Here is a 7092-nt window from a genome sequence, read left to right as displayed (position 1 = left end):
CTCTCTCCCTTTCCCTCCCACCTCTCATCCCTGTTAAATGTTAATCATCTTCTCCTGTTCTTCGTCCCTACACTGTTCTTAGTTACTCTCCTTATATCAAAGAAGACATTTGGCATTTGTTTTTTAGGGATTGGCTAGCTTCACTTAGAATAATCTGCTCTAATGCCATCCATTTCCCTGTAAATTCTATGATTTTGTCATTTTTTTAATGCAGAGTAATACTCCATTGTGTATAAATGCCACATTTTTTTTTATCCATTCGTCTATTGAAGGGCATCTAGGTTGGTTCCACAGTCTTGCTATTGTGAACTGTGCTGCCATGAACATCGATGTAGCAGTGTCCCTGTAGCATGCTCTTTTTAGGTCTTTAGGGAATAGACCAAGAAGGGGAATAGCTGGGTCAAATGGTGGCTCCATTCCCAGCTTTCCAAGAAATCTCCATACTGCTTTCCAAATTGGCTGCACCAATCTGCAGTCCCACCAGCAATGTACAAGTGTACCCTTTTCCCCACATCCTCGCCAGCACTTGTTGTTGTTTGACTTCCTAATGGCTGCCAATCTTACTGGAATGAGATGGTATCTTAGGGTGGTTTTGATTTGCATTTCTCTGACAGCTAGAGATGTTGAGCATTTTTTCATGTACTTGTTGATTGACTGTATGTCCTCCTCTGAGAAGTGTCTGTTCAGGTCCTTGGCCCATTTGTTGATTGGGTTGTTTGTTTTCTTATTGTCTAATTTTTTGAGTTCTTTGTATACTCTGGATATTAGGGCTCTATCTGAAGTGTGAGGAGTAAAGATTTGTTCCCAGGAACCAGCCTTTTTTTAATGAATACCTGTGGAAACTTAAAAGGTGAAGGGTTTTACTCAAGATTTTCTTTTTACTTCAGAATAAAATTTTTCATTTTTTAAATATAAATGTAAAGGAATCCAACAAGCAGCTGTCAAAACTTTTTCAGAACTTATTATGGTTTTTAATGTTTTTCAAATCATCTTTGAGAATTTAACACATAGTTTTCTTTCTAAATATTTATGTAATTGATTTAGAAAATTTTCACAGATGTGCTAAAAAATATTTTAATAAAAATCTCAGAAGGTTAATTTCACTTTTGGTTAGCTTATATAATTTTAAAAGTTCATCTCAAATATCAGGATGTCTATGAAAGTGTAAATTTCAAGTAATACAGACACAAGGATCTCTATAATATTACTAACCTTTAGTTAATAATTGTATCCTAAAATGTTTTAAAAGGCATTTGGTACCTTATTTTAAGTGCATTTTAATCATTAAATTTGGGGAAAGAGAAACATCACACATAACACAACAGCTGTAATAAAAATAGTAACAACAATATTTGTTGAGTGCTCACTGCATGCCAGGCTCACTGCATGATGGGCACTAAGTGTCAAAAATCATTGTACTTAGCTGGTATTTACATTAAAAGTAATAACCACCAACAATTTGATAGCATCTCATATCTGAAAAGACATAGTAATTTGAAAAGCCAAGAATGGAGATGAAATCCATGTTCCTTAAAAGATTCTAATAGGTGACAAAGTTTTCATTATTCTCTATTATCTAGAGGGTTCTGTAAGTCTTTCCTAAAAGATTCATATTCTGAGTGAACTGAGCACATGGAAAAGCTTTAAAAAGATTCAACCACTTATGTACAGAGAATATAAATATTTCCTTTAGTCCAAAAATATTTTATACAACCTTATCAATGTGGCAGCCCTGTTTTAAACATTTTATATGCATTATCTCATTTAATCTTCATGATACACTCACTGGGGATATAACACTAGTATTTTTCTCAAAATAGAAGCAGAATGAATTTAAATGACTTAGCTAAAGTCATTAAAGTTCCAAAGACAAAACACATACACTCACACACACACAACCACACACACACACACACACACACACAATCCATTATTTCCAGTCTCAGAAAAAGAAAAGGCAAAGGTAAAGAGAGGTTTTGAAGGGCCCCATAGAACTAATTACAGAAGCAGGGTTTTTTGGGGAGTGGGGGTTGGGGTGGGGGTGGGGCCAGGATACTGAGGATTGAACTCAGGGTCACTCAACCACTGAACCACATCCCCAGTCCCATTTTTTTTTTTTTGTATTTTATTTAAAGACAAGGTCTCACTGAGTTGCTTAGCACCTCACCATTGCTGAGGCTGTCTTTGAACTTGTGATCCTCCTTCTTTAGCCTCCAGAGCCACTGGGATTACAGGTGTTCACCACCACACCCAGCCTGTTTATTTCTTACATAAAAAGACAAGTTGCCTTGTGACAGGGATGATGGATTGGTCAAACATAAAGAACAAAAGGAATGGCATGTTTGGAGTTGGGCAGATAAGAAAGATCAGATTCTATAAAGGACAAAGCAGTCAATGGTCTTCACAGTTGTGTGAGGCCAGCAAGGACAGCAGAGGGAAGGAAGCCCACTAGAAAGAGGGGGAACAGGAAGCAAAACTTTGAGTGGTAGGTTGAAGAGATACAAAATGCAGCAGCTATGTCCTTGAGCAAGAGAGGACCCAAGGAAAATGGCTTCAGTTGCTGAGTGCATACTACTGAATAGAGCTCAAGCCTCCTGTTTTGAAGTCCTCCTTCATCAAGATTTCATCACTTTCAAGACACAGCAAAGCATCCAGGGAATGTTTGAGTTCAGAAATCTGTAGCACTTTGATTCCAAGATCATATCTCTATATTAAGGGAATGTTTGAGTTCACAAATCTGTAGCACTTTGATTCCAAGATCATATCTCTATATTAATAAAATGTAAGGTCACTATTTATCTATACATCCTTCTAGTAAGATCCATCCATCTAATATGATCCATTTTGGTCGTGCATTTTCTGGGAAATCTAATTAAATTAACCACATGGTCAATAGCTCTTTGTTGGAGTAATCCCTAAAGCATCTACATTTAAACAATTATAAAAATATTTTCAGTCAATGAGTCCAATGACATCTTCCAGCAAATCATCTTCATAACATTGAAAGAAAAATATTTATAAATTTAGCCTTGTTCTACACAGAAAGGCTAGAATTATAGAAAGTCTAACTCAATTGTCTTTTTTCTAAACTTTTGATTTAAGTTCAAAAACACTTTCAGACCTGTGCCTAAGAAATTACATGGAAGAGTGACAACAAAGAAATTAATGAGCCACAACAATTCTCTCTTTCCTATTCTGAGGCCTTTGTTATGATCAGAAAATACTTTATTTTGGATAGCATGCATTCCTACTTCAAGATCTTAAAAATATTGAATCCTGGAATTTAACACCAATCCCAGATATTCCAATCTTTGCCAAGAGACAAGCAAAGATCATGTATATTCACAACAAAACCCCAAGATGTAAGAGAGAGAAAACATATGCTATGGAAGGAAAAACAAAATATATGCCATATTTAGCTTAGTTACTGAGTTTTTTAAAAAGACACAATGTAAAAATAAAGATCATAGGCAAAATAAAGCACAAGTATCTCTTTGAAATAAACAGGCTTTGGTAAATACTTACCTGGTGGAAAGGCATAAAATAATTTCAAATTAAGCTCTGTATTTCTATTCCTAAGTATTTAGCAATATCATATGATAGTTGAGAAAGTGACAAAAAACATACATTAATATGTTGACATGATATGAAGGAGAATGCCTTGCTTATTATGGAAATAAGATGCTAAACCTTCTGAGTAAGAACTTGAGGCTCTATTACCATGGACTTACTACATTACCATATTATAGGAAAGAAAAACATATGCTCACTGCAGTAAGATAAGAGATTCATGTCTAATGTTACCCAACTGCTTATGAAGTGTCTATGATTGCAGAGGGCTATTGCTTAATCCTGAGTCAAGGAGAGATCCTTAGCACTTTGTAATAATGATGACACTGAATTTACTTAAGCTCTTTCTTGTGATGAGATCACTGGGCTTCTACACAGTCTCAGTTATCCTAATATGCTGGAGTTCTGGTTCCACTGCTTCTCACTGATGAAGACACAATGCATTCAAATGTCATAATTCATAAATTTTCTCCTTCCTTGATTTAGTGAAAGGAAGAGACCAGAAGAAATACAATTTAAGATGGAATTGCACCAAGGAGTGAAGTTGACAGGTGTCAGCAGCTGAAGAGGAAGAGGAAGAAGAAGAAGAAGAAGAAGAAGAAGAAAGAAGAAGAAGAAGAAGAAGAAGAAGAAGAAGAAGAAGAAGAAGAAGAAGAAGAAGAAGAAGAAGAAGAAGAAGAAGAAGAAGAAGAAGAATAGTAGTAGTAGTAATGAACGAATACTGTGTTATGGGCAGATGATGGGTATGATTGCCACAACCCAGTCTTTGTAACAGAGAAAATTTCAGTGGTTCTGTGAGGCACTCCTAACAACCTTACTAAAAAATTTCCTCAACTTCTTTGTGTACCTGGAAATCAGACTGGACCCTAAAACACCACTCCCCCGAGTGGCCGAACACTTAGAAAACATCACAAGTGAATAGATGGTCACCATGATTAACACAGAGCTGCCAATGTCCAGAGGATGCTCAACACTTCCTACAATCTATGCCTTTTCTCTTATTTTTTACAGTAGATTCTCTTCTCTCTTTGATTTTATACTCTCCTGTCTCAAATCAGATAAACTTTACTCCTACTCCAAAATAAAGCAAAAGTTACCAGAGTGAATTTACTGCTCTCCAACATATAAGCTTACTCACTCCCTGTCCTACCAACATTTTTCTTCTCCCTTTATGTTCAAAGGAATAATTTATGTCCTCCTATACCTTCACTCTACACTGGTTCTATCTCCTCCTTCCTTCTCAGAATTCCTCATTTTGATTATCTTCTCTCTCCCATGTTGTTATTCATCTCCTCTCTGCCCCGAACCACCCCGCACCCCTGTTTCTCTCCCCCAGCTCCTTTCCTGTTTAAATAAATAAATAAATAAGCAAGCAAGCTAATGAATCCAAGAACAACTATAGGCTATAGGCTCCCCAGCACTTCACAACAAAGCTTCTAAAAAGAGTTATCTATGATCACCATCTTCACTTCCTGCTCAACTCATTCCTACTGGTTCCATACACTGTGCCACTGAAATCACTTTTGCCAAAATCAATTTTGACGTCTTTGCCATAACAGCTTAGCCATTTTTCTGTCCACATAATACTTGACACTCAACAGCTTTTGACCCAAGTGACTATTCTCTTCAAAAGTCTCTCTGACTTGCATCGCATTATTTTCCCTGAGGTTGGTTGGTATTCCATTAACTGTTTCTTCTTGGTTTTCTTTCTGGATTCTCTTCCCCTTACCATGCTTTTCAAAAGTTGGAGAATCTCAGTGTTCTTTCCTAGCCTAGGTCCTTTTCTGCTCTTCATTCTCCTTACTTGAAGAACTCACATCCATTGCTTTACTTAGATCCTATGTGCATATGGTTCCCTGATCTGTAACTAGCCAGGCCACTCTCCTGAGTGTCAAACCAACTGCCTAGCAGACACACTTTGATGTATAAGACGTATTAGCCTGCATTTTTCCTCTCCCAGTCTTCCCTCCTTCAACATACTGGCTCCTCTCCTCTCAACGGTTCATGAAAGAAACCTCCAAGGCAGTCTTGATCCTTGTCTCTCCCTCACGGCTGAAATATAAGGCCTATATTTTGGTCACCCAAGTACATCTTTTGGAGGCTTTAATTTCTTTCCAAACTTATTGACACTGTTTTCTGGCCTGAACTAAATTCTGATACCTTAACTCCAAGAACAGCATCTTTTCTGGTTTCCAGATATCTCTTCGGCCCTCTCTTCAGCCCACTCTTCATGATGATGTCAGAATGATTGCTTAAAAAATACTAATATGATCTTATCTTGTCCTTCTTAGAACTCTTCTTTGGCTTTCTATTCCTCTTAGGATAAAGTATTATTTAATTTGGTTTGGTTTGGTTTATAATATGGTTTTCATGACCTTCTGCATTTTGCTTTTCATCTAGTACTTTCTGGTCTCACAGGATACATATTCTAGCTATACCAGATGCCTTTCAGTTTCCAGAGAAGCCACCTATTTTTGTCACCAGATCTCAAAAATGCTGTCATGCAGTTCCCTCTATCGAGAATATTCTTTCACAGTACATATTTTTTCTATTCACCTATTAGTTCCCTATTATACATAGAGGTAGAGAGAGGAAGAGGGAGACATAGTTAGTATGTGTGTATACACATACATATATATATGAGTGCTTTTGATAACCCACACATACACTATTTGTCATGAATATCTTGTGTATAAAATATTTAAAATACCAACACTCATTAAAATCTATGAAAGCAAAGACTAGATCAACACTCTTCGTCATTATGTTCCCAGCATCTGACATGGTTCCTCAAAGTTTTTGCTAAATGAAAGTTTTCCTATAGGTTTTATTCATCTGTCTTAGAAACTACTAGGTAAAAGATTCTATACTCAGTGTGGGGAACATAAAGATTAACAACCTGAATTTTAGCACCTAAGTTTTGGAAAGGTACTTAACAATACCAGTGTTATAAGACAAGAGAGCTATTTTTGAAGTGCTGTGCAAATTCAGACAATTGTTGAGCAAAAGGAACAATGCAGGAGACATTATATTACCTGACTTTAAAATAAATACAATTTAAAAATTCAGAGAAGTAAAAAATACTTCCAAGTGGAGGGACTCAAGGAAAATTTAAAGGGTGACATGGCCTTTGTGCTAAGCTTGAAGTATGGAGAAGGGCAACTAGAACTCTGAATAAATGCCCTTATGAACAAATCACATGCGCTCAAGTTTCAAGGTCCAAAAACAAAAGATGTCCAAGGAGAAGTGATTGGATAAATTTTATGATAGTGCATGGTGTGTGCAAAAGGAAGAAAAATGGAATGGTAAATCAGAAGCAGACCATCTTGCAGTCTGCCCATTTAAGATTTAACTATATTCTCCCCCACAAAAGAGAGTCAAAGGACTTGCTTGGGAAAAGAAATCATCACAACTGTAGCTTAAAAAATGTTCCCAACAGTAATAAATGGCTTGAGAGGAGGCACAAACATTCTTAGGTCAGAAGACAGAGGAAGGGGAGTCTGAGAATAACTACAGGGGAGA

The sequence above is a fragment of the Marmota flaviventris genome, chromosome 7 (assembly GCF_047511675.1).
Source record: "Marmota flaviventris isolate mMarFla1 chromosome 7, mMarFla1.hap1, whole genome shotgun sequence".
Taxonomy (NCBI): Eukaryota; Metazoa; Chordata; class Mammalia; order Rodentia; family Sciuridae; genus Marmota; species Marmota flaviventris.
This window is presented reverse-complemented; position numbering follows the sequence as displayed.